Raw genomic sequence first — 27,126 nt, 5'->3', positions numbered from 1 at the left:
GACAGTTAAATTCTAGAGACTTCAAGTTTTTCCTTAATAAAGTGAAGTAAATACATCTAAAATAGAGCACTATCCTTTCCAAAAAGGGAATGGTAACTCACGCCAGTATCCTTGCCTGGGAAATCCCATGGACAGAGGAGCCTGGCGGGCTACAGTCCATGGGGTCGCAAGAGTCAGGCACAACTTAGGGACTAAACCATCACCACCAACACCATCCCCTCCAAAACATGTTGGAGTCTGTTCAACAGAAAACTGATGAATGCTTTTTCCAAATTTAACATATGTAGGCCAGGCATATATTTGAAAATATTTATTTTAACATATATATATGCATACTTTATGTCATAATTCTAGTTTACCTATACAAGCTTAAAATGCACTATTAGAATTATGTTTTTTCTTTGGTAATAAACTTTTTATAAATTTTTAAAGAATAAACTTGCTTTACAACATTGTGTTGATTTTTATTGTACAGCAAAAGTGAATCCGCTCTACATATACATATATCCCCTCTTTTTTGGATTTCCTTCCCCTTTAGGTCACCACAGAGCGCTGAGTAGGGTTCTCTGAGCTACAGAGAAGGTTCTTAGTTAGTTATCTATTTTATACATAGTATCAATAGTATAAATATGCCAATCCCAATTTCCTGGTTCATACCCCTCCCCGCTTGGTGTCCATACATTTATTCTCTAGGTCTGTATCACTATTTCTGCTTTGCAAATAGGTTCATCTCTACTGCATTTCTGCATCCCATTTATATATTAATATATGATATTTGTTTTTCTCTTTGAGTTACTTCATTCTATATGACAGACTCTAGGTCCATCCTTGTCTATGCAAATAGCACAATTCCATTCCTTTTTATGGCTTAGTAATACTGTATTATAATTAGTTTAACTGGATCTTAAATATTAATTGTGGCAGAGGAATATTTAATTATGATATTCCCCCCTTAAACAATCACCATACTTGAGACATGCTGAATTAACATTGAAGAGAAAGAAATTAAAATCTTCCTTTGATTCGACCTAGTAAGATGAGAAAAGATTTACCTTAACATATACCAGAAAATCATCTTATATTTTTCATGCAAATACTAATCAGGAAAAGATTAAGGTCCATGGCATTTTACATGAACTTTGAAAATGTTGAAAAAATTGAATTTTACTTTTAAACTGAAATGTTCTTAGAAAAAATAAATTCCATTCTTTATCTTTTACATAAAATAATAAGTGAAGACATTTTCCTGATCTCTCCTGTTCATTTTGGCAGAGAAAGAAATTTAAGTTCATCCCCACAAATTTCCTCTGGGACCTAACGTATAATTACTGTCAAGATATTTTGATTGTTGGCACTTTAGAAAGATTAAGTGATTCATCTAACATGAAATGATGAGGTCCCTTTGCAGAGCTGAGAATGGAATTCAGATCACTAGGATAATTGTTAAGAAATTGTCGCTATCTTTTACTTTAAAATTAATTTTAGCTTTCCTGCAGAATTTGTCGTTGGCCACTTGTTGAATGGGCTTCCCTGGTAGCTCAGCAGTAAAGAAACTTCCTGCGGATGCAGGAGACAGTGCTTCCATCCCTGGGTCAGGAAGATCCCCTGGAGAAGGAAATATCTACCCTCTCCAGTATTCTTGCCTGGGAAATTCCATGGACTGAGGAGCCTGGCGGGCTACCATCAATCAGGTCACAAAAGTTGGACACGATTAGTGACAGTAAACAACAAAACTGTATAATGTGGATTGTTTAGTTGATACTTAAATCCACCTCTCAGACTTTTCTAATAGAATGTAAGCACTCCTTCTTTCTTCAGTCTTTCAGAACACACTTTCACTGTAATATTTTCTGAAATTTACACATAGACATTCATTGCTGACCAGATATTACCTATGCATTACGTGCTATGTATGTCCTCAGATGTAATTTCAGGCCCCTCTTCCATGCACCCTCTACTTCTGTCCCTCTTGGGAAAAAAAAAAAAAGTGAAACTGTTAGTCACTCAGTGGCACCTGACTCTTTGCGACCCCTTGGACTGTAGCCCATCAGGCTCCACTGTCCATGGAATCTCCCAGACAAGAATACTGGAGTGGGTTGCCATTCTCTTCTCCAGGGGATCTTCTCGACCCAGGGATCGAACCCAGGTCTTCTGCATTGCAGACAGGTTCTTTATCATCTGAGGCTCTGTCCCTCTTACCAAATCCTAATAAGACATGCTGTTAATACGTTTAACTGTTCCCAAGACTTTGGCCTTGGAGCCTCAGGATGGTGTCTTGTTCACTCTGCGTCATCAGCCCCTGCTTGGTGCTGAACATATGTGCTCAGTTACATCCGACTCTTTGCAACCCCATGGACTATAGCCCACCAGGCTCCTCTGTCCATGGGATTTTCCAGGCAAGAGTACTGGCGTGGGTTGCCATTTCCCCCTCCAGGGACATATAGTAGTATGCATATGCTAATACCAAACTCCTAATTTATCTGCCCCCTGCTTCTCGGTAACCATGAGTTTGTTTTCTATGTTCCTACTGGGGAAAAGGGACATAGAATTAATACACTTGTAGTGATTTTACATTAAACTGTAATTAATATGACAGTACACAAGTAATCCTCTCAGTACCATATTCATCATTAATGTTGCCTTTTGTGTTTTCAAGATGAATTTTCATTCAGGTACTCATAAAATACTAGGAGAAGTTGTTACCAATATTGTCAATATTGAGCAGCTGAGTGGTCAGTATCATATGTAGACAAAATGATTCTTTGAGGATGAGAAAATAATTCTTACAAGTAGATGGCTCCATTCCAGCTTAGCTTACTCTACTTCAGCTCTTTGTCAGCTGCCTATCCAATATTCAAAAAACAAAGCAAAACAGGAAACACGAGTAGTAAGTACTTTAAGTGTTTCTGGACATTTTATTAGTTGGAGTTTTTAAAATGCTTTTGCCTCAAAAGGGATTTTCATGGATTTTAGTGGTTTTCCAGTTAGTGATTATATTTTTAAAAGATATTGGCTATCTCAATAGAGTTGCAGATGAAATGGGATTGACCAATTCCCATATAATGATGCACACACACACACAAAAAAGGAATTTAAGCTCAGAAGATAAAAGTGGAGAGGGGAGATGATTGAAGTCTAAAACAGTGTGAAGGATGTGCATACAGTAACTTCAGATCTCTTTATTTGATCTCTAATTACTAGAATAAGAGTTCCCTTTCACACTTGAAAGGGATTATAAACACTTAAAAGCCTTTTCCCAGAAAGATGATGTTGTTAAAAAAAGAGATTCAAGAATAGTTCAGGGAAATTAATTGATGGCGGATGCATGTCAGGCTGTCAGAGGAAGCTAGAGATCTTCAGTGTAACATTTTGAGACAACATTTACTGGAACGCTCAAATGATTGAGCCACTCGAGGATGACAAGTTTCTCATACTTTTTACACTTTTACTGGTAATGGAGACATTTAATGTTTCTTGTCAATTTGTTCCAATAATCACGTGGCTGCAGATGAGTTGGCACATTGCCAGAGAATCATAATCCTAGGTTTTTTCCCCTAAATCCATAGGCAAATTTTAAAGGAGAGCTAAGTTCTTGTAGCTTGAAGCTGCAAGGGATCTTCTCTGAGTAAGGGGGGAGGTGGCCTCTCCTCCGTGTCATTGGGTTTTTTTTTTTTTGGCAATTGGCACCTCTGATGACTCAGCTGGTAAAGAATCTGCCTGTAGTTCAGGAGACACGGGAGATGCAGGTTTGATTCCTGAGTTGGGAAGATCCCCTGGAGGAGGAAAATTGTCACCTACTCCAGTATCCTTGCCTCAAAAATCCCAGGGACAGAGAAGCTTGGCAGGCTACAGCTTATGGAGTCTTAAAGAGTCGGACAGGACTTAGGGAGTGAGCACTCATGCAAAGGGAGTTGGATAAAGGCACTGTTGGAACTTTCCTGATGGTCCAGCGGTTAAGAGTCCACGCTTCCACTGCAGGGGGCGTGGGTTGGATCCCTCATTCTACATGGGTTATCTGTTGTCCCTCCAACTCTAATCATTACTCACTTCTTTTACTTTTGCATTTCAAGATAGATATGGAATTTGTATTTTATGCCACATCATTTTTTTGGTATGGCATTTCTACTCTTAGTAGTAACATCCTTAATATATGTATGCATTTACCACTATGGTAACATTCTATAATGCAGAGCTTGTCATAACTAACTAAACAAGTTTACCTATGTGTATCTTTTTTTTTCATCTATACTGCAAATTCCTCTATGGAGGAAAATCTCTTGCAGGTCTAACACTGTCTTATCTGAGCAGTTTTGGAAGAAATACTGCATCAAGAAACTGAAATATAAATTTGATTATTTCACTTCTGTGACTTTGATTCGGCCATTCATAATTTCAGTGTTTTAACTTCAGAATTTTTAATATTACAGTTTTAAATCACATGTTCTCTGTGATTCACATTTCCCCTGAAATTTGGTTATTTTCAGGAAATTTATATTATATTATGATCAAGAAGGATAATTCTTGGGGAGGAGAAGTTGTTGGGTAGAGTGGGAGGTGGATTAATTTAGAATGAAAATGTCTCATTGCATAGCAGAATCAATGAACCTTTACAAGACTTTCATTTTCAGACTGTTACCCAAGGAATAGAAATTGGAGAATTTGGGGTGTAGGATTTTGAAAACCTTAAAAACATAAAACTTCTGTCTCACGAGATCCATAAATTCAAGAGTAGAATTTCCTTCTTCATTATCATTTTGCTATTAGTTTTAGCTGTGTGAATTAATTAGACTCTAAGTAAGTATTTGTGGATTAATTTAATTTGTAAATGATTGTAGGGTTGGGAAGACCTGGAGAAGACAATGGCAATCTACTCCGGTATTCTTGCCTGGAGAATTCCATGGACAGAGGAGCCTGGCAGGCTACAGTCCGTGGGTTACAGAGTCAGATACGACTGAACAATAACACTCCCAGTAGTTTAAAAACAAAATGAGAAGTCAAGTTTTGTTTCACACAGCTAATATTTTTTAAAAATTTATTTTGCTGAAGTATTATTGATTTACAATATTGTGTTAATTTCTGCCATACAGCAAAGTGATTCAGCTTTACATCCATATATACATTTTTTTCATACTTTTCCATGATGGTTTATCAAGGATATTGGATATAGTTCCATGTGTTATACAGTAAGACCTTGTTGTTTATCCATCCTAAATATAATAGTTTCCATCTGCCAATCCCAAACTCCTGGTCCATTCCTGTATTCCCCTCCACCTTCACACAGCTAATATTTAAAAGCAAGCATCCAGTGATGCTTGGGTTTTTGTGTTTACTTTTCCTTGAATGTGTATAGTCTGCATCATAGTGGCAACTTTCTTCTGAAAAAAATAATTATGGGGGAATGCAGTCAGAAGGACCATCAATGATGCTACCCATGCTTCTGTGAACTGCAGGAAGCTTTTGATCTCAGGTTCACTCTGGAAATTCTACTTTTTGGCAAAACGTGCAGAGGAAAATAACTCTCTCCCACCAAATTGGTGAGAAAATAAGATCAATTAATGTGAGTGAAAAAAGCTGGCTTAAAACCCAGCATTTAAAAAGCTAAGGTCTTGGCATCCGGTCCCATCAGTTCATGGCAGATAGATGGGGAAACAATGAAAACAGTGACACACTTTATTTTCTGGGCTCCAAAATCACTGCAGATGGTGACTACAGTCATGAAATTAAAAGACACTTGCTCCTTGGAAGAAAATCTATGACCAACCTAGACAGCATATTAAAAACCAGAGACATTACTTTGCCAGCAAAGGGCCCATCTAGTCAAAGCTGTGGTTTTTCCAGTAGTATGGATGTGAGAGTTGGACTATAAAGAAAGCTGAGTGCTGAAGAATTGATGCTTTTGAACTGTGGCATTGGAGAAGATTCTTGAGAGTCCCTGGACTGCAGGGAGATCTAACCAGTCAATTCTGAAGGAAATCAGTCCTGAATATTCATTGAAAGGACTGATGCTGAAGCTGAACATCCAATACTTTGACCACCTGATGCGAAGAACTGACTCATTGGAAAAGACCCTGGTGCTGGAAAAGATTGAGTCAGGAAAAGAAGGGGATGATGGAGGATGAGATGGTTGGATGGCATCACCGGCTCAATGGACATGAGTTTGCGCAATCTCTGGGAGTTGGTGATGGACAGAGAAGCCTGACGTTCTGCAGTCCATGAGTCACAAAGAGTCGGACACAATTGAATGACTGAATTGAACTGAACTGAATGACCAATAGCTAAAATTTTTGCAAATTTATCATATACCAGATACCAAGCTAAAACCTCTATATGGATTATGTCATCAAATCCTCACAATATTTTTATGAGTTAAGAGTGAACCTTATGCCTATTACAATGATAAAAGCACTAAAGATTAGGTAGGTTAAATAATTATAATAGTTCACAAATCTAGGAAAGGCTTGGAACCAGGACTTGAATGCAGACAATTTGATACCAGAATCTATGTACTTACTACTTTTCTCTACTGGCATTCCAGAAACTAGCCCCTCGACATCACTGATCCATAAAATTTATTTTGCCTTTCAGTTCAGTTCAGTCACTCAGTTGTGTCCGACTCTTTGCGACCCCATGATTCGAAGCACGCCAGGCCTCCCTGTGTCTCTAATCTATAAAAGCTTCAACAAGTTAAATGACTGCATAGAGCCTGAATTTCCTAATCTGTTAGGAGTAATTGCATCTATTTTATGGGTTTTGATAATAATTAAGAAAGTATATGAATGTAAAATGTTTAGTGATGTAGCTGGTGTGTAACCTGTAGAATAATTAAGATCATCATCTGGGAACCTGGACGGTGCCATTTGCCCTTCAAAAGGGACAGACACAGGGAAATGCTACTAATGGAGGATGAAGGCAAGAACATAAATAGCTGTCACCAGGCATTGATCAAAGCAGTGGGGCAAATTTCCACTTATGAATGTAGTTGATTGGTATAATGTGTCTCTTTAAATATATTATCTCTCTTCATCATATAATGTCCCTGTATAAATATAATGCCTCTATTTAAAAGTTGAACTTTTAGAGTAGAGGAAAGAGATGCTGATATTATGTAGCAATGATTTAAGTACTTGATACAAAGGAATTTATAAAGTATGAGAAATGCATGGACTATTTGGAGACCTATATTGGAAAGGTAGTCAAATGTGAAAAATGAGAGAAGAAAAATTTGCTCTGTCTTAATCTGGAAAACTCAGCAGTGGCCACAGGACTGGGAAAGGTCAATTTTCATTCCAATCCCAAAGAAAGGCAATCTTTGAAAGATTGCTCAAACTACTGCACAATTGCACTCATCTCACACGCTAGTAAAGTAATGCTCAAAATTCTCCAAGCCAGGCTTCAGCAATCCATGAACCATGAACTTCCACATGTTCAAAGTGGTTTTAGAAAAGGCAGAGGAACCAGAGATCAAATTGCCAACATCTGCTGGATCATTGAAAAAGCAAGACAATTTCAGAAAAACATCTATTTCTGCTTTATTGACTATGCCAAAGCCTTTGACTGTGTGGATCACAATAAACTGTGGAAAATTCTTAAAGAGATGGGAATACCAGACCACCTGACCTGCCTCTTGAGAAACCTGTATGCAGGTCAGGAAGCAACAGTTAGAACTGCACATGGACCAACAGACTGGTTCCAAATAGGAAAAGGAGTATGTCAAGGCTATATATTGTCACTTTGCTTATTTAACTTCTATGCAGAGTACATCATGAGAAATGCTGGGCTGGAAGAAGCACAAGCTGGAATCAAGATTGCCGGGAGAAATATCAATCACCTCAGATATGCAGATGACACCACCCTTATGGCAGAAAGTGAAGAGGAGCTAAAAAGCCTCTTGATGAAAGTGAAAGAGGAGAGTGAAAAAGTTGGCTTAAAGCTCATGGCATCATGGCATCTGGTCCCATCACTTCATGGCAAATAGATGGAGAAACAGTGGAAGCAGTGTCAGACTTTAGTTTTTGGGGCTCCAAAATCACTGCAGATGGTGACTGCAGCCATGAAATTAAAAGATGCTTACTCCTTGGAAGGAAAGTTATGACCAACCTAGATAGCATATTAAAAAGCAGAGACATTACTTTGCCAACAAAGGTTCGTCTAGTCAAGGCTATGGTTTTTCCAGTGGTCATGTATGGATGTGAGAATTGGACTGTGAAGAAAGCTGAGCACCAAAAAATTGATGCTTTTGAACTGTGGTATTGGAGGAGACTCTTGAGAGTCCCTTGGACTGCAAGGAGATCCAACCAGTCCATCCTAAAGGAGATCAGTCCTCGGTGTTCATTGGAAGGACTGATGCTGAAGCTGAAACTCCAGTACTTTGGCCACCTCATGCGAAGAGTTAACTCATTGGAAAAGGCCCTGATGCTGGGAGGGATTGGGGGCAAGAGGAGAAGGGGACTACAGAGGATTAGATGATTGGATGGCATCACTGACTCGATGGACATGAGTTTGAGTAAACTCCAGGAGTTGGTGATGGACAGGGAGGCCTGGCGTGCTGCGATTCAAGGGGTCGCAAAGAGTCGGACACGACTGAGCGACTGAACTGAACTGAGGATAAAAGCATTTTCATAGAAATGGGTTTCTACCAGATCACCACATGATAATACAACAATTCAGATCATAACTCCTGTATGTTATCTGTAGTTGTGAAATACAGTGCTGTATAAACTAACAGGTAGTAAGCTTTCTGACTAATTTCATTGTGCTGGTTCACAACCCATTCAGTTCAGTTCAGTTCAGTTCAGTCACTCAGTCGTGTCCGACTCTTTACGAGCCCATAATCTGCAGCACGCCTCCTTGTCCATCACCAACTCCCGGAGTCCACCCAAACCCATGTCCATTGAGTCGGTGATGCCATCCAACCATCTCATCCTCTGTCATCCCCTTCTTGTCCTGCCTTCAATCTTTCCCAGCATCAGGGTCTTTTCAGATGAGTCAGCTCTTCGCATCAGGTGGCCAAAATATTGGAGTTTCAGGAATTGTCAATTGATATAGCTGTGAAGTAGCCTACAAGTCCTTTAAAACTCTGGTATCCTGAATGGGCAAAATTTGATAAGTGAAATCTCCCCCAAAATATTGTTTATCTAGCAATCATATGAGTGTTTCAAGTTACAGATGCACTAAATGATTACAGAAAGTAAGCAAATTCATTTTGAAGTCTGAAGTCATCTGACTGCTCAGTCTCTCCTTAGCATTACACAGTTGGAGACGACTTACCATGTTCATTTTCTGTATCACTTCTTGATTTTGTGAATACACCTTTTATCCACAATAGTCAATGATGTTTATTATTAAAAAATCCAGGTGTGACAAGATTCCATATGTTGAGACTGATTCAGGGGTGTCACAGCCTGTTGAACTCAAAAAACAAACAAGACAAGTATCTTAAAAAACCTTAATCTCTTTCTCTTTTCTTTTTTTGGCCTCCAAAAGCAGTGAATAGCACTTACAGTCCATTGAGAGTCACTAGCTAAAATTATTGGGATTTTTCAACTTAAACATTTTGTTGACTGTCTCAGAAATACAAATAGTTTGGGACATTTTCATAAGTAATGGAGTTATTAAAAAATTAGTGATGTTTTTCCTCACAGTCTATGAGTAACAGGTTTCAAACATTAATAACTTAAGCTCTTGAGAAGACAGAAAAAAAGTGAATTATAATGTGTTTTTATGAGTCACATTAAGTTTCAGAAAAATAGGGTAGAAATTCAGGAAACCCTTAGAAGGAAAAAGAATTTGTTACATAAAGACCAGAAGACCTTGAATCTCTTAAGTCTGAATATGTTCAGACTTAAGTGAAGAAATAAGTTGTTAACTTTTAAAATTGACATGAGTAATGACATTAGGGGTAATCTTTGAAACCTAGGGAAAAGGAATTTAACCTTTACCACAGTCTTCCCTTAGAGTAAAAAGGTATAGAATCAAATACACATCTATTACAGAGAACATCTTTCTTTACAATGATGCACATCATTAATTAGGGAGATACTAACTTCAGGATAGAAGTTAATTAACTGTGAGATCAATATCTAATGCAGATTTTGGTTTTTATATCTCTGCTTCAGCATGAAACCAATAAAAGCAGTTCTCAGTTCAGTTCAGTTCAGTCGCTCACTTGTGTCACAGTTATGTTTTTGAGTAAAAGTTATCTGACCAGAACCTCAAAATGAGTAGCTCCTGAGGCGCTCATCAAGAAGGAAAAGATTGTGAGCTAGTAAAACTTTGGGCATTCAGTAATAGCAAAGGAAAGCTAAGAAGGTTATATTATAAGTCAAGTTATTGAGTAATATTCATATTATATTGTTGAAAATGTGTCACAAATAAGTTTATTCAATATTTCATCATAGTGTTTGTATATGGATAGATTTGCAATCAAATTGATTTGGTTCATACTATTGTCAAGATTCCCTTTCCAAGTGTATAGATTACACCTGCCTCTCAAGGATTCTCACATTTAAAGAGAGCACTTCAAGGTCCTTGAGGAGATTCTCAATTTCTGGTGGAGAAAGATTTGATTTAATCTTGGGGCTGTATCAGAGGGAGTTGGAATATCCTTTGTACAATGCTTTTTAACCTACTTGGCAGAAGTTTTAGTTATGGGAGCTTTATTGTAAAGACAGAGATATTAGAGAAGTATCTGTTTATTTTCACCATTCAATACCCATGTCCAAAGTGTCTATTAAAGAATATTAATGTTAGAGGCCAAGCATTAACCATCTTGAAACCTCGTTTGAAATCCAAGTGCAGAATGTACTTAAAGTCATTCACTTGCCCTATTTCTCTTTCTCTGTGAAGCAAAGTCTTGGCATACTTCCCTCTAAGCCCAGTATCTCTGTTTTCCTAATGACTATTCTTTGTTCCAAGCTAATTGCTTTAGAATGCTCTGTTACATTTTGCCTTTTTATGGCCCTCTTGATATAGACCTGAGTTAATGCATGGAAGATACTTAACAGACTGTCACATGCTAAGCACTTAATATAGGTAAACTACTAGATAACAAAGATGGCTATTGTTATTGTTTAAAAATTTTTCACTGACTACTTTTTAAGTCTCTATGTAAGATGGGATATATAACACAGGCTTTATGGAGAAATAGGGCTGAATATTAGAAGGGGATGCCAAAATTAAGCACATATGGGAATCTGAGAAGATGGTGAGTGGAGCAAGACTTGAATCTTCCAGAATCCCTCCCCACGCCAAAAATGTAGACCACAAAGGTGGCAAAACCAATCACTCATGACACCGTTTTAAACAAAGCTGATTTGGACTTCCCAGGTGGTGCAGTGGATAAGAATCTGCCTGCCAGTAGAGGGAACGTGGGTTCAATCCCTGGTCCAGGAAGATCCCACATGCTGCAGAGCAACTATGCCTGTGCACCACAATGATCAAGTGCATGCTCTAGAGATCCATGAGCTGCAAGTACTGTAGCCCATATGCTTGGAGCCCATGCTTACAAGAGAAGCCACTGCAGTGAGGAGCCCAAGCTCTGCAACTAGAGAAAGCCTGTGCAAAAGCAGTGAAGACCTAGCACAGCTGAAAAGCAAACAAACACAAAACCCCAAACAAAACAGTCAGAAAAAAGCATTTGCAGAGACAGTCACATGAAGATTGGGGTGATTATTAAATATTGAATGTAGAGGTTAGATTCAATGGTGATTTGATGGAAATCCTGCAGTATATAAAGGTTCTGTTCTCTTACAAACTAACTTGAGTGGGGGCTGGGAGGGGCATAAGACATATTCATAAAAGGCAGAGTAAGCTTGTTTATTGCCTTATAAGTAAGTTCTAGATACTAAACAAAGGTATATAATGAAATCTGGTCTATTTTTTCCACAAAGAGTTTTGAATTAATACATGTAGGAAAGAAACACTATTAAAACCCCAAATTCAACTGTTGTTGTTCAATTGGTAAGTCAGGTCCAACTCTTTGCGACCCCATGGATTGCAGCACACCATGCTTCCCTGACCATCACCAACTCCCAGTGTTTACTCAAACTCATGTCCATTGAGTCAGTGATGCCATCCAGCCATTTCATCCTCTGTTGTTCCCTTCTCCTCCTGCCTTCAATCTTTACCAGTATCACAGTCTTTTCAGCTGAGTAAATGTTAAAGAGCTTATTGGCTTTATTTAATTATTGATTCATCAATTGGGCTGCATCTCATCTGGCAGCTAGAAAGGAACCCCAGGAGCTGTACAAAATAGCAGAATTTTGCAGGCAGCAGAAGGAGGGGACAAGAAAAGAGTGGGTTGCCTCATCTTCCTTTGGGAGATGGATAGGTCTGTCAGGTAGGTTACTTCACTAATGCTGGCCAGGAAATTTTAGAAAACCACTTACAATTACATTTCTGGGGAAGGTTGAAACTACAATTAGTTTGGGGATTGAGTCTCAGTTTGATGATATAGGATTAGTCCAAGTGACTCCATTGTGGCTCTGTTGTCTCTTGTTTTTTGGTTTTATTTTTTAAAAACCAGTACCATCAGCTGATAAACTCACAAAAAAGGTCAGATGAACATCACAAACCTTTTGGCAAAAGAACACATATAACCTAACCTCGAAATAGGCCTATTGAATTAGTTGAAGTTGTATGTAATCTTTCTTCAAAAGGTTTGTGCAGCTCTTTCAGTCATTAGTTCAGTAACTAATTATGAAGCTCTAATTATGTGCCAAGCACATCTGTGGGTACCTGGCACAGTGACTTGCAAAACAAAACAGAAGAATGTCAGTAATGAGAAGTAATGTCAGTAATGAGAAGTCAACTTGTTCCAATAACCTTGGACAATATAGGAGAATAGATAATATGGTCATTAATCAAATAAGCTTCAAATAAATGCTATCACTTCTGTGATAGATGGAGAGGTGTATTGTGCTATGGGAATAAATAATAGGTGGGCTGTGTGTGTGGTCAGTCACTTCAGTCATGCCTGACTCTTTGTGACCCAATGTACTGTAGCCCACCACGTCCTCTGTCCACGGGATTCTCCAGGCAAGAATACTGGAGTGGGTTACCATGCCCTCCTTCAGGGGATCTTCCCTACTCAGGGATCAAACCCACATCTCCTGTGGCTCCTGCATTGCAGACAGATTCTTTACCACTGAGCCACCAGGGAAGCCAATAGGTGGGCTACACGTAGTAAGCAGTGATGCCTGAACTAAAATGTGAATGGTGAATATCTTTAAGGAGGCATTAGCCCAGGTGGAGGGGCATGGGGAGGGAAAGTGCTTCAAAGCAGAAGGGGATTGTGAGGAAGTCTTGACTTAGGAAGGAGGATGGTATATTTCAGACCCAGGAGAAATCCAGTACTCTGATGGGTGTAGATGAAAGAGCGAGGGACAGGAGAAGAGACGGCATAGTGGCAAAACGACATATTGTCCGACCTGGATCACTTTGGAGAGGGAGGTACCTCTGATGATGACCCCAGCACTACAGGTGGGACTCTGAGTCATCCAGACTGTAGGCTGGATTCTAACAAAGCAGGTGTGCATGCGGAGACACGGCAGATAGGCACGCTCATTTCTCAGGAGGAAGCTGAATAGCAGCTTCTGTTGCTGTTATCTTTCCTTTGTTAGGTTGTTGCATTTCTCCTTGTCGCAACTGGAGAATCTGGCCTCAAATCATCTTAGAAGTTACCTTTCAAAGACTGGAGTTGAGAATCACCTGCTGCTTTCCATGCTCATCACTGAAGTATTTAGAGAGAAAGTTAGGATGCACAAAAGATGGTTATGTTTAGAATTACTAAAGTATGATCAATCCATTTGTCCTCATATATATATTTATACACACACACACACACATATATGTAATGTAGATATATGCATAGTTGTTATTGTTCAGTCACTGAGTTGTATACAACTCTTTGTGACCCCATGGACTGCAGCTTTCCAGGCTCCTCTGTCCTCTGCTGTCTCCCAGCATTTGCTCAAATTCATGTCCACTGAGTCAGTGATGCTATCTAACCTTCTCATCCTAGGTTGCCCTCTTCTCCTTTTGCCTTCAGTCTTTCTTAGCATCACGGCCTTTTCCAGTGAGTCAGCTCTTCACATCAGGTGGCCAAGTATTGGAGCTTCAGCTTCAGAATCAGTCCTTCAGTGAATATTCATGGTTGATTTCCTTTAGGTTGACTGGTTTGATCTCCTTGATGCATATATCTATGTATATGTATATATTCACTTGTTACATAGTTAACGGAGTGTACTAAAAATCACTAGTGATCCTGCTTAGTGACCTAACCATCCTATGGAGAGGTATCCTAGTCTTCAGCAATACTGGTGGGTCTGAGAAATTTTCATTGTTTAAATTTAAATAAGAAACATATTACTTAAATAAATAACTGGGAGTATAGAAAAGTTTTTTCTTTTAAATAAGACAAACAACATTAAGACCAGATGCTGCATTTTTAACACCTAGCTGAAATGTAGCTGTCTATAAAGTTGTATCTTGCTTTTCCCAACTCAATATTATAAGGAAGGTTACCAGATTTAGCACATAAAGTACAGGATGCTCTATTAAATTCCAAAGGAAAAGCAAATGTATATATGTGTATATATATTGTTGTTGTTGTTATTTAAGCCACTAAGTTGTATCCGATTCTTTGTGATTGATGGACGTAACCCACCAGACTTCTCTGTCCTTGGGATTTCTCAGGCAAGAACACTGGGGTAGATTGCCATCTCTTCCATGTATATACATATGTATGTGTATATGTGTATCAGTATAAAGATATACCAAATATTGCATGGCACATACTTTTATTTAAAAATGTTGCTTATCTGGAATTCAAGTTTAATTTTATACACTATTTTATCTGGCAATGTTAATCAAAAGCATTTTCATTGTAATCTTTGTAAACAATTGTAAATAACATTGTGTTGAACAATATTCTATTTTTATAGTGTATATCCTTGGATAGCTGTCCAGAAGTGAACTTCTTAGGTTGCATTAAATATATATCTATCTCCAAGTTTATTTTGTAGAATTATTAGAGAACCCAGTTACCTTAGGGACTTCCCTATAGCTCAGATGGTGAAGAATCTGCCTGCGGTACAGGAGACCTGGGTTCAATCCCTGGGTCAGGAAGATCCTCTGGAGAAGAGAATGGCAACCCACCCCAGTCTTCTTGCATCAGAATCCCATGGACAGAGGACACCAGCAGACTACAGTCCTTGGGATCGCAGAGTCGGATACGACTGAGTGACTAACACTTCTACTACTACCAGTTACCTTTCTTTTTTTGTTTGATTTTTTATTTAGCTAGTTCAAGAGTTGAATCTGTAATTGCACTGTTTAGCTTACTTTTTTTTTTCCCTTTAAAGTATCATAATTAAGATTATCCTTGGAGAATTTATCCTCATTGGATGGTAATCCAGTTCTTTATAAAAATGTACTTGAAATCTTAAGATATTTCAATGATGGGATTTCTGGACATGTTGGATATTTATTTCTGTAGCTTCGCTTTATTCTACTCCTGTGCTCAGGTTATCAGCAAACAGTCTGTGATATATCATTTCAGCCTCCTGTTCCTTCTTTGTCTTCCCCTTTACAGCCTGTACGTTCTGTCCTTGCATTTTTCAAATATCTATTTATTTATTTGGCTGCTTTGGGTCTTAGTTGGAGTATGTGGAATCCAACCCTAGCTTTTAGTTGCAGCACACGGGATCTAGTTCCTTAACCAGGGATCAAACCCGGGACCCCTGCACTGGAAGCATGTAGTCTTGGCCTCTGGACCATCAGGGAAGTCCCCTTGCCCTTATATTTTACCTTCTGCATTTGCTAACTCCCTGTTCGATAAATGCCTATTCAGTTGGTGTCTTTGAGACTTTCACATTTACCAGCTGGGTGCCTCAGCTCACCAAAGCTCAAGTTACCTACCAACTCTGAGTTTTGGTTTCTTTGTCTTTAATAACTAAGTGAAAAGGTTTATGTTACATAGAATGAGAACTATCTGGGGAAAGCACTTCACATGTCAGACACACAGTAAGTGCTGCACTCTTGGGAACTGACTGCTACTGACAAGGATGAACTGACAGGGCAGAGATCTCTAAGACACATCACTCACCTCACCTGGGCATGCAAGCCTTGATCATCATCTGGGGTCCATCCACATGGATTCAGGTTCTCCCTAATTATGCTTCTTATCAGCCACTGGAAAGATGAACTGATAATGATTAGACTTGGGAATGTCAGTGATTCCATCCTGCATACACGCTAGTGCAGTGAAGAAAAGCCTGCTTAGATGCAGGGCGTGTGGATCCTGGGGTGTAAGTGAAGACACTGGGGGGTGGGGAAGGAAATAGACTGTTGTGATGCCGTTAGAGCCTTTAGGCTTGGCTTCCCCTCTTCAGAAGTTTTCCTGGTGTTGTGGTCCTGTAACAGCTGTACTAAAATGAATATGTTGCTGTAACAAGGTCTGTATTACTGATGACAACTGAGTCTTATTTTCTCCATTTCATTAGATTTCTCAAGAACACTGCATTTGCTTAAATGCCTGCCATTAGTTCCATATTATCTAGGAGGTCCTTCTCTCATTTTAGTTTGGGTGTTGTGCCTGCTCACACTCTCCATGGACACTGTGGCCTGTCCCAAGACCATGGTGCTTAGGGACTTCCCAGGTGATCTGGGAAGTGGCTCTGACTCTGCACTCCTAATGCAGGGGATCTGGGTCAGAGAACTAGATACCACATGCCGCTACCAAATAGATTCTGCATGCCACAACTAAGATCCAGAATGCCACAGCTGAGCCCTGGTGCAGTCAAACTGAATTAACAACTAAACACTTTTTAAAAAAAGGGATGGTGTCCAAAAGTCTTGTTCATCATGTCTGTGTTTCCATTACTTCCCTGCCTGTAGGTTCATCAATACCATCTTTCCAGGTTCCATATATATATGTGTTAATATGCAATATTTGTTTTTCTCTTTCTGATTTACTTCACTCTGTACAGTAGACTCTAGGTTCATCCACTTCATTGGAACCGACTCAAATGTGTTGCTTTTTATGGCTAAGTAATACTCCATTGCACATATGTACCACAGTTTTGAGGATGGAACAAATTGGGAGAGTAGTGTTGAAACGTATGCCTTGTTGCTGTTGTTTAGTTTCTAAGTCACGTCTGACTCTGCAACCCTATGGACTGTAGCCCACCAGGCTCCCCTATCTATTGGATTTTCCAGGCAAGAACACTGGAATGCATTGCCATTTCCTTCTCAAAACATATACATTAACATATGTAAAATAGAGAGGGAGTGGGAATTTACTGTTACGATGCAGGGAGCTCAAATCTAGCGCTCTGTGCCAACGTAGAGGAGTGGGATGGGGTGGGAGATGGAAGGGAGGTTGAAGAGGGAGGGGACATGTATATGCATGTATACACACACATATATACATATATAGATATATGTGTATACCTATATACACATAGGTATATACACATACCTATGACTGACTCATGTTGATATGTGGCAGAAGCCAACACAGGATTGTAAAACAATTATCTTTTGATTAAAAATATTAATATATTAAAAAAAGACCATGGTGCTTAGAAGAGTTTTGTAAGCCTCTGGCCTTTTGTCTGAAAGAATAACCTCCCGATTATACCTGAGCAGAAGACAACCCCTCACTAGAGAGCAGCGAGATTCTTCCCTGCTTACAGCGGCAGTGGCGGATATCAGTGCTCAGTCACTTTATAGCATTGTCAGATAGGCCTCATTTTCACTGATCCACTCACACTTCTATTCATTAATTATTAATCAATATATATTTGACCCCTCCCAGAGTTTAGTGCCAAAGAGTGTTCATGAACCTTTAGACCAGAAAATGAGCTCTGTCACTTTACGTGTCCCCTGCAGCCCCAGAAGTGGGCGAAGGATTGCAGGGTGGAACATCTCTTTGTTGGCATGCTAAGTCGCTTCAGTCGTTTCCAACTCTTTGTGGCCTCATGGACTGTAGCCCACCAGGCTCCTCTGTCCATGGGATTTTCCAGGCAAGAACACTGGAGTGGGTTGACATTTAAACGTTTTTTTCTGTTAATGTTGAAACTCTTAAAATATTTACCTCTTAAGATTACTTTTGATTAGTGGTCTAGGTACAGATTCCAAGTAAACCAGTGAAATAAATCAACTATTGCTTGAAAACATATAACTCCCACTGATTATTCCATTTCTTAGTGGATGAAAAATGCAGTTCATTTCTCTCTCTCTCTCTCTCTCTCAGTAGCTCTCTTCCTTCCATTCTTAGCATGATTTGCTCCTATCTGCCCAGATTTCTGGTTAACTCATTGCTGTTCAAAGGCTTTATCACTGGGTGGCACCCTGCCACCTTCTTTGGATTTTCTCTTCTTCCTTTACGCTGGCTTCTGCAGTGTAGCTGTGGTGGTCAGAAGTCGGGCTCTGGACCCAGACACTCACGTTTGGAATCCAGGCTTTGAAATTTATTAAGCTTTGTGACTTGTTGAGAACCTGGAGAATGTCTCTTCATCAAAATGAAGATAACAGTGGTAACTACTTTTTCAGATTCTTGTGAAAATTTAAGAAAAAAAATATATAAAGGCACTTATGTCTGACAATTAATAAACACCCAATTAATGTACCTCCTATTTTCTATTTTACCTTTTCAGGATCGTACCATAGGACCTGGGCATAAAAAACATGTGAGTTTTTTAATGTCGCAAAAGTTAAGAAACAGACAGAAAGGAGATCACACGCACATAAAGCTGTGATGATGATAGAGGTTAGAACCAGCACCATGGGGACAGTGAAATGGAGTGTTTATAGCAGACTTGGATAGTGGTCCAGTGATGACTATTTCCCAGCAATTTATTGAGAGCTTCTAAGTATTTGGGTTTGTTCTTTACAATAATTCCTCAAGTGTGTTTCACAACTGCTATATGAAGTAAATATTTTATGCCCATTTTCCAGATAAGGAAATTAAGCCCTATAGAAGTTAGGTAAAAAAAAAAAAAAAATGAAGAAGCTAGGTAATTTTCATAAGGTCATTCACCCTGCAAGTGGAAGACCACAAATTTACATCCAAGTTGGTTTTCTTCCAAAACTCTTTTGCCTGTGTGTTTTCTGCTCTGCCTAAGTATGAAAGTGAAAATGTTAGTCGCTCAGTCATGTCTGACTCTTTATGACCCCGTGGACCCACCAGGCTTCTCTGACCTTGGAATTCTCCAGCCAAGAATATTGGAGTGGGTAGCCATCCCCTTTTCTAGAGGAGCTTCCCAACCCAGGGATCGAACCTGGGTCTCCTGCATTACCGGCAAATTCTTTACTATCTGAGCAACCAGGAAAGCCCATGCCTATATGTATTTATGTATATATGTGTGTGTATATATATATATATATATATACACACACACACATTTACCTCCACTGTTACTGGTTACAATTTTAATACCTACCTCTCAGTATTGTACCTGTATTCTAGAAGGGATTGGGTTGCCTGTGATACCTAATCAGAGAATCATAAACATGACTGCAGACTGAGCCTCTTCTTAGATTCTGAGGGTAACTACTGGGCCGACAGAGCTGCCAGTCCTTCACTTAGCTTCTTAAAATTCCTCTGGCATTCCCATTCCCTCTGTCAGCATGTCAGCGTTTCTGCCACTGCCTGTGCTGAAAAAGCCCCTTGGACGCAGGTACCACATGGGAATCACGTGGCGCCGTGTTCACGAGGGTGCTCGGGAGAGGATGGAGGTCTAGACGGGAGGGATGGTGTCCTGATGACCACTCCGCTACCCCACAGGTCAAGGGGACAGCACGTGAAGCCAGCTTTCCCCCTAAAATATGTGGAGCTTGCTAGGTTTCCCAAGAACTGGTTACTGAGAGAAGTGAGTTTGCATCTTTTAAAAAATTCTTTTCCATCATGGTCCATCATAGGGCATTGAATCTAGTTCTCTCTGCTAAGCTGTAGGACTCTGTTGTTAATCCATTCTGTATGTAATTGTTTGCTACCCCCAATATGCTACCCCCAAACTCCCAATCCACCCATCTCCAACACCCTCCACCTTGGGAAACACAAGTCGGTCCTCTGTGTCTGTGAGTCTGTTTCATAGATAACTTCATTTCTCTCATATTTCAGATTCCACATGTATGTGAGGTCATAGCATATTTGTCTTTAAGACTTACTGCACTGAGTATGATCTGTAGGTTCATCCATATTTCTGCAAATAGCATTATTTAGTTCTTTTTAATGGCTGAGTAGTATTCCATATGTATGTACCAAATATTCCTTATCCATTCATGCATCTATGGGCATTTAGGTTGTTTACCTGTCTTGACTGTTGTGAATAGAGCTGCTATCAACTGAAAAGAAGTGAGTTTAAATTTCAATGAAAACACTAGATAACCAAATTGTTGTTATGTGTTACATAAGATATAGACCTGATGACATAAAATAAACCAGGGAATGTAAGAGGTGGAAAAGAAGTTGCAAGGAAATTTGAACAGCACACCCTTTGAGAATTACAAGCATTTACCTATAAGCATTACCTTTCAATGAGCTTCCCTGGTGGCTCAGATGGTAGAGAATCTGCCAGCAATGTGGGAGGCCCAGGTTTGATCCCTGGCTTGGGAAGATCCCCTGGAGAAGGGAATGGCTTACTCACTCCAGTATTCTTGCTGGATAATTCCATGGACAGAGAACCCTAGCAGGCTATGGTCCATGGGGTTGCAAGAGTTGAGCATGACTGAGTGATTAACACTTTCACATCGCCTTTCAATATCTTCCTTAAGGTGGAATATTGCCCAAATGTTTTCTTTACTGTTTTTCAGGAAACTATGAAAACTGCAGTGGTATAGAATACAAAGGTAGTGTCTCTACATGGCATGATTCTAAGTGTCCCCAAAGTCCTCCCTTTATGCCAGAGCGTATTAAATACAGGCACACACACAACTGTCCACAGGCACACCACGCCTTCACAATTTCCAAACACAAACACGAACACTTGCTTTTCCCCACAGTGAAGGGATGGGCAGCTGGAAGAGCAGAGAGGGACTATGGAGCCAGGGGGTGAGGGTGAATTTTTTTAAACTGAAATTTTTGGTTGAGATTTCTGTAGATTCGGCATTTTTGACTTTGATGCATTTGGATTCAAAGACAACTGGAAAGACCTCACATGCGAAACTGCTATTTGTCAAATATTCTTCTGTGTGAATGTGCTTCTCGTCATTTCCGGAGAGCTGGCTTTGACAGACAAGCTGTGCATACTGAGGGCCTGAGGCTAACGGGGAAATGGGACTCAGGACAGACAGCGGAGCCGCCGGGGTGTCCAGACACTCAGCCAGCGGGGTGATTGGTCCTGGGGTCAGTGCTGCGTGAAGACCCGCGGCTGCGACTGCGAGCTGGCCGCAGAGCGAACACAAGGTTATACGGAGAACACTGCTGCTAAAGAGGCTTTTCCCCCACTCATTTCAATGTGATGCTTGAAAAGTCACTTTTTCAGTATAAAACTGGAATTTTATGGGCTACCAATAATTACATGAGACATTCCAGGCCCCAAATCTAGGCAGCCATCAATTTTGAATCCCAAATTCTTCAATCCAATCCAGGGCTTAGTATTTTTTTATATTTAAAAATAGTAGGTTTATGTTAGTTTGTCTTTTAACTCTTTTATTTTGGTAAATGGAGCAGGATTTGAGTAGAGAGAGCTGATGAAGAAATGCCAACGTGTTTTGGGAAATTGAAAACAAAAGGCGATTATTAATGTAATAGACTGACCTGTTTTAGTGTTTAGTGTGGACTAGGAGGGCATCCCCCGTGACTCAATTGGTAAAGAACCCGCCTGCCAATGAGTAGACGCAAGAGATGTGGGTTCAGTCCCTGGGTCAGGAAGTATTCTTGCCTGGAAAATCCCATTGACAGAGATGCCTGGAGGGCTACAGTCCATGGGGCTGCAAAGAGTCAAATACAACTGAGCGTGCACATGTGCAATACTTTATCACTGTGTCTTAGGGGTGACTGTATCTGGATGTGTATGATGATTTTAATTAAGGAGCTCCTGATTAAGAAACACTGTCTTCACTTCTTTCCTTCCTCTGGCTATGTAGGCTACAGCCTGGGTTGCAGTCTGTCATTCTCCCTAATGTTTTGGATGTTTTTTTCTAAGGAGCAGTAGAAAGGAAGATACTTCTTTGAAGATCCATTAGCTTTAAACTTCCTTCCTCTTATCCATTTGATAAAGCCAGCATCTGTTAACCCAGAGAGCATTCCTGGAAGGGCTGTTTTTTCACTCGTACTCCTGTCTGTGGAAGTGACTTGCGAGACAGGTGGGGACCAAGCTTGTTTGAAAGTGTTTCATGTTGGGCTGTACTGACTGATTCAGTGTGAATCAGTGTAAGGTCATTTTTGAGTTCATGCTCAAGAATTTTTACTGTAGCAGAAGGGAAAAAAAATGAATATACCAAGCCTGAAATCTGTGAAATTATGTTGGTTTTGCAAGGTTGGGAATACTCTTATCCAATATTCTGTGTAAAATGTTTAGTGGAAAGTCAGTACAGAAAAACACGAGTGATTATACACTAAATACGGTAAAATGTGGATAGTTTTTCTTTTTTTGATGTTTCAGATAAAACTCTGTCTCCATTCTTTGTAATTGTAGCATTACTGTCTCTCCACACCACAATTGTCTGGGTAATTCATATTTCTCATCTAACTTTGTTTATATTATATGAGATGGCAATTCAAGATAAAAATTTAGAGAAGGGTTTTCTTGCTTCAAATGACATCAAGCTAATGGTTCCTAAGTTATCTGATTGATTGATTAATTTATTATAGTAAATACATATTTATTGAGAACTTATTCCATGTCACATTCTGTTCTAGGATTTGATTATCTTAAAAACAAAACAGACAAGAATTTCCTCCTCAGTGGATCTTCTACTTTAGCAGAAGAGACAGACAATTAAAAAAATAAATATATAGCTCCCAAATTCCCATTCAAATACCATGTAACCAGAGAAAAACAATGAAGCCTCATAACATAGAACATGAAGACTGCAAGGGAACCAGTTTCAGAAGAAATTTCATTGATTTTAAGTTTGCTAGAAAGAGAAAAAGGCTTGTTAACTAATGCTTTACCTCATGAAATAGCAAGCTTGACAGCTTATAGGCAGCAGAGAGATTCCTGCCTCTGAAAAGATGTTCAATATTGCTAATCATTAGGGAAACTCAAATAAAAACCATCGTGAGATATTATCTCATACCTGTCAGAATGACTGTCATTAAAAAGAGCACAAGTAACAAATGGTGAGGATGTGGAAAGGTGTGCTATTGGTGGAAATGTACATTGGTTCAGCCACTGTGGAAAACAGTATGGAGGGCTCTCAGAAAGCTAAAAATAGAACTACTATATGACCTAGCAATTCTACTCCTGACTGTATATCTGGAAAAAACTGAAACTCTAGTTCAAAAAAATACATGCATCTAGATGTTCACAGAAGCATTATTTACAGTTGTCAAGGTATGCAAGCAACCTAAGTGTCCATCAACAGGTAAATGGATAAAGAAGATGCAATATATTTTTATTGCTTTACACATACAATGGACTATTATTCAGCCATTAAAAAAAAATGAAATGCTGCCTTTTGCAAAATCGTGCATGGACTTGGAGGGTTTTAAGCTAAGTGAAGTTAATCAGAGAAAGACAAATACTGTAGGATAGCATTTATATGTGGAATCTAAAAAATACAGCAAACTAATGACTATAACAAAAACGAAGCAGACTTATAGAGAACAAACTAATGGTAACCAGAGGAGAAAGGGAAGGAGGAGGGGGCAAGATAGGTGTAGGGTAAGAGGTAAAAACTATTAGGTATTAGGTACACAGTTGTTTCAAAGATATATTGTATGGTACAAGGTATACAGCCAGTATTGTGTAATACCTACAAATGGAATATAACCTTTAAAATTGTGAATCACTATATTGTACATTTGTAACTTACATAACATTGTACAGCAACTATCCTTCAATTAAAAAAGGCATTTCCTGCCTCTTCCATACTGTTCATCCCTTGGCACAAAGATTCTCTGATCTACCAACAAATGGTTGGTACAGGCATCTTCTCACTACCTAGAAAATGTGTCCGCAAAATTCAGCTTCCATCCAGTGAGTGTCACTACTCTGGAGTAATTTGTCATGCAGAGTGAAGGTTTTGAATGCATTTTATTAGTAACTTGGAAAACTGTAGAGTGAAAAAAATGAGCACAAAACTGGATGTTAACATAATATTAATTGCGTTTGTGATGGAAGCAAAACCAAAAATCCATAAATACTCCTGTCTTTGTTCCTCCCTATCATCTAATGAGAAAGAATCCTTTGTTCCCCTGTTATTATTGGCCATATTTGTGTGTGTTAATTTGGAAAATAATTGATAGTAAAAAGAGAATACTAAAGTATAATATTGTAGGTTAATATGTTATAAGCAAGAGAGCGGCTTAAATGGCATTTCTGTCTCATGTCACGGTTTGACAGTAAGCACTCCAGGCCAGTAGATGCCTTGCCGTACTCAATGTAAGACTGATACAGGTGGCTGATACTTTGCGCACCACCCTTCAGACAGAAGAAGGGAAAAGGGGCCAGAAGGGTAGGCACACATTTGGTTTTAGAGGCATGGTCCGGAAGTAGCGTTATCAGTTCTGCTTAGGCCCTAATGGTTAGAACTTTGTTACCTGTCCACACAAAGCTGCAAGGGATTCTGAGTATAAACTTTGTGTGGTCATGAACTCAGCTGAAACTTGGGAGGCTCATTATTAAAGAAGGGATGGATACATATCAGGAGACAACTAGCAGTCTATATCTTAATTGATCCTTGTGGCCAGTTAATATCCATCTGTATCTTGCTTGTCATACATAGAACCCACAGAGATGACAAAGCCACATCTGGTTAATACTTTTATTTATGTATTTATTTATATCTTTGATACATATCTTTTTTATTTTTTTTAGTTCATTTCGTAAGTAATTTTTTTGGAGTTAGTTGATTTACGACGCTGTGTTTGTTTCTACTGCATAGCAGAGTGAATCAGTTATATATATGTGTGTGTGTGTGTGTGTATCCCCTCATTTTTGGATTTCCTTTCCATTTAGGTCAGCATAGAGCACTAGGTATAGTTCCCTGAGTTATAGAGTAGGTTTTCATTAGTTAGCTATTTTATATATAGTATCAACAGTGTATGTATGGCAATCCCAATTTCCCAATTCATCTCATTCCCTCTTTACCCCCTTGGTGTCAATACATTTATTTTCTACCTCGAGGTCTCTTTATTCTATAACTTTGCTGCAGCTCTTTTTTAACTTAGAAAATGAAGCATTTTATATTGGAGTATAGTTGATCTCCAGTGTTACATTAGTTTCAAGTGGACAGAAAAGTGATTCTGTTATCCATTTTAGAGTGCCAGATCTCTGGATGGTGATTGATTCTCTTCAATGTCAGTGTGTGGTTCCTGGTGTTTTGATGACTTATAAACTAGTGGATAAATTAGCTGCTCACTTCCTATACACGTTAAATGATAATGGAGAAAGAACAATGAAATTCAATTAAAAATAGCATTCAGAAAAGAGAAGAAGGGAAAGGCAGAGCAGTCCCTTGCCCACAGCAATCGTCAGAGCCTGGGCAAGGACTGGCCCTGCACAACGTGCTTGCTTACTCTTGCTCTGCTCTCCGGAGGGGCCCCTTTGTGCATTTCCCTCTGTGACCACATGAAGCGCGCACTGGAAGGTGCGCCCTCTTTGAGGGCTGCATGGCTTGTACTGTTTGGGGGCAGCGGAGTTGTAGGAGTCAAACAATTACAGGCATTTCAAGCCAGGCTGTGCTTTCCCTGGCAATAAAAAACCTTCCATTACTCAGCGATGCATTTCAGTTGCTTTCTCGTCAGTTCCATTTGAAAATAGTCATCGGTACACATTATATCTAGATAATTATTTTGTGTGCATGTTAATATTTTAAAGTTTTTATTGGCATATGGTCGATTTACAAAGCGTTTGTTTCCACTTCACACAAAGTGAATCTGTTATACATATACACATAGCCACTCTTTTTAGATTCTTTTCCAGTATAGGTTATTACAGAATATTGAGAAGAGTTCCATGTGCTATATAGTAGGTCTTTATTATCTTTTTTTTCTATAGTGGACTGTGTGTATCAATCCCAGTTCCCCAATTTGTCTCTCCCACATATCAATTCTTTAACACTGTAATTGTCATTGATTGAGTTGTCTAGTGGTCTAATCTTCTCATAGTTGAATTGTTAGACTTGTGATATGTTTTGGAATTGTATTTTTTTTTTCTGTCTTAAAAGGTGGATTTGAGTAATATGTTATCCTTGATGAACAGGATCTTTGTTCTTTTTTTCCCCGGCTTTATTTCCCCATTGAGATTTAATTGACACGTGATATTGTGTAAAGTGAAGGTGTACACACCTTGATTTGATACACTTATATATTGTGAAATGATTATCACAGTTGTGTTGGTTAGAGGTTAACACCTCCATCACCTCTTTAATTACCATTTCTTTTTTGTGGTGAGAACACATAAGGTTTACCCTCTTAGCAACTTTCTAGTATATAATAGAGTGTTGTGAAGTGTAAGCCACACCCCCAGGCCTGTTCACCTTAAAATTGGCAGTTTGTGCCCTTTGTCAGCATCTCCCTGTTCCCGCTCGATAACAGCTCTCAAACCTGAAGCCTCTCATTTACTGGTCTCTGCGCTCAGGCTCTCCATTTCCCCAGCACCTCGGTATGGTGTCCTTTGGTCCATGTGGGAAACTAGGCTTGGTCTGGTGTGACTGGCTTTGTTGGCAGACAGTCAGCCTCCCCACATTATCACAACTGACTCCCAACACATAATAACTTGTGTTTCCTCTGCCAAGCCAGTGCCGTAGATTTTAGGGTTGTGAGAGCAATAGACCACTTCTAGTATGGATTTCAATATTAGGTAGAATAGAGTGTAGTTTTTTTTTTTTTAAATAATATAGTGACCTTAAATATAGCAACTTAAGGCAGATTTTTTTTTCCTGTCTCAAATAAATAGTCCAGAAGGAGGTAATCCAGAGTTCTAAGGGCAATTTTTCCATCTTCCACAGTAT

This window comes from Muntiacus reevesi, chromosome 5, assembly GCF_963930625.1.
Source record: "Muntiacus reevesi chromosome 5, mMunRee1.1, whole genome shotgun sequence".
NCBI lineage: Eukaryota > Metazoa > Chordata > Mammalia > Artiodactyla > Cervidae > Muntiacus > Muntiacus reevesi.
Note: the sequence above shows the minus strand (reverse complement) of the source record.